We start from the raw sequence: 2,500 nt of genomic DNA on the forward strand, positions 1-2,500 counted from the left end.
TTTCTGTTTCCCCCGCCACGATGGATGCACGGGATCCCGGCTCCGGCGCCGCGGGCCTCGGTCGGGGACCTCCGCCTTCGCCTCGGTGCCCACGCCGGACCCCGGGGGTGTCCGCGCCGGGCAGTCTTCCCGGTCTACCGGGGCCCCGGCCGGATCAGCCTTTCTGTTTCCCCCGCCACGATGGATGCACGGGATCCCGGCTCCGGGTCCGCGGGCCTCGGTCGGGGACCTCCGCCGTCGCCTCGGCGCCCCCGCCGGACCCCGGGGGTGCCCGCGACGGGCAGTCGTCCCGGTCTACCGGGGCCCCGGCCGGATCAGCCTTTCTGTTTCCCCCGCCACGATGGATGCACGGGATCCCGGCTCCGGCGCCGCGGGCCTCGGTCGGGGACCTCCGCCTTCGCCTCGGTGCCCACGCCGGACCCCGGGGGTGTCCGCGCCGGGCAGTCTTCCCGGTCTACCGGGGCCCCGGCCGGATCAGCCTTTCTGTTTCCCCCGCCACGATGGATGCACGGGATCCCGGCTCCGGGTCCGCGGGCCTCGGTCGGGGACCTCCGCCGTCGCCTCGGTGCCCACGCCGGACCCCGGGGGTGCCCGAGACGGGGAGAGGGCCGGGTCTACCGGGACGGCCTCGGGCGGGTCCGGCTTACCGGGGCCCCGGCCGGATCAGCCTTTCTGTTTCCCCCGCCACGATGGATGCACGGGATCCCGGCTCCGGGTCCGCGGGCCTCGGTCGGGGACCTCCGCCGTCGCCTCGGCGCCCCCGCCGGACCCCGGGGGTGCCCGCGACGGGCAGTCGTCCCGGTCTACCGGGGCCCCGGCCGGATCAGCCTTTCTGTTTCCCCCGCCACGATGGATGCACGGGATCCCGGCTCCGGCGCCGCGGACCTCGGTCGGGGACCTCCGCCGTCGCCTCGGTGCCCCCGCCGGACCCCGGGGGTGTCCGCGCCGGGCAGTCTTCCCGGTCTACCGGGGCCCCGGCCGGATCAGCCTTTCTGTTTCCCCCGCCACGATGGATGCACGGGATCCCGGCTCCGGGTCCGCGGGCCTCGGTCGGGGACCTCCGCCGTCGCCTCGGCGCCCCCGCCGGACCCCGGGGGTGCCCGCGACGGGCAGTCGTCCCGGTCTACCGGGGCCCCGGCCGGATCAGCCTTTCTGTTTCCCCCGCCACGATGGATGCACGGGATCCCGGCTCCGGCGCCGCGGGCCTCGGTCGGGGACCTCCGCCTTCGCCTCGGTGCCCACGCCGGACCCCGGGGGTGTCCGCGCCGGGCAGTCTTCCCGGTCTACCGGGGCCCCGGCCGGATCAGCCTTTCTGTTTCCCCCGCCACGATGGATGCACGGGATCCCGGCTCCGGGTCCGCGGGCCTCGGTCGGGGACCTCCGCCGTCGCCTCGGTGCCCCCGCCGGACCCCGGGGGTGCCCGCGACGGGCAGTCGTCCCGGTCTACCGGGGCCCCGGCCGGATCAGCCTTTCTGTTTCCCCCGCCACGATGGATGCACGGGATCCCGGCTCCGGGTCCGCGGGCCTCGGTCGGGGACCTCCGCCGTCGCCTCGGTGCCCCCGCCGGACCCCGGGGGTGCCCGCGACGGGCAGTCGTCCCGGTCTACCGGGGCCCCGGCCGGATCAGCCTTTCTGTTTCCCCCGCCACGATGGATGCACGGGATCCCGGCTCCGGCGCCGCGGGCCTCGGTCGGGGACCTCCGCCTTCGCCTCGGTGCCCACGCCGGACCCCGGGGGTGTCCGCGCCGGGCAGTCTTCCCGGTCTACCGGGGCCCCGGCCGGATCAGCCTTTCTGTTTCCCCCGCCACGATGGATGCACGGGATCCCGGCTCCGGCGCCGCGGGCCTCGGTCGGGGACCTCCGCCGTCCCCTCGGTGCCCACGCCGGCCCCCGGGGGTGTCCGCGCCGGGCAGTCGTCCCGGTCTACCGGGACGGCCTTGGGCGGGTCCGGTTTACCCGGGCCTCGGCCGGCCTAGAGTGTTTCTGTTTCCCCGCCTTGATGGATGTACGGGATCCCGGCGCGGGGGCCCCGGGCCTCGGTCGGGGACCTCCGCCGTCGCCTCGGTGCCCGCGCCGGGGCCCTGGGGTGTCCGTGACGGGCAGCCGTCCCGGTCTACCGGGACGCTCGGGCGGGACCGGTTTACCCGGGCCTCGGCCGGACCGGAGTGTTTCCGTTTTCTGCTTCCCTGCCAGGATGGCTGCGAGGGGTTGATTGAAAGAGCTGGTTTGACGTGAAAAGCTTGACTTCAAGTGAAAAGTTTGTTACAATTTCTGCCATCTTCCTTCCTCCAAAGTTTTGGGTGTAGTTTTCCCAGAGGAACCTCTCGTAGGCCTTTCATTTCTCATCTTAACTTCCCTCATTTATTCCATATTTTCCTTCCTCTTGCCGAATGGCCGAATCCAGTCCATTTCTAGTCAAGGAAATTATTCTTATTTCTTGCTGACCTATTTGCTTTGTGGAGCAAGTCGTTCTTAGGTCCCTTTGTTCTTTCTTCAACTT

Source organism: Pituophis catenifer, unplaced genomic scaffold (assembly GCF_029215685.1).
Source record: "Pituophis catenifer annectens isolate HBS135680 unplaced genomic scaffold, rPitCat1.0.hap2 SCAF_86, whole genome shotgun sequence".
Lineage (NCBI taxonomy): Eukaryota > Metazoa > Chordata > Lepidosauria > Squamata > Colubridae > Pituophis > Pituophis catenifer.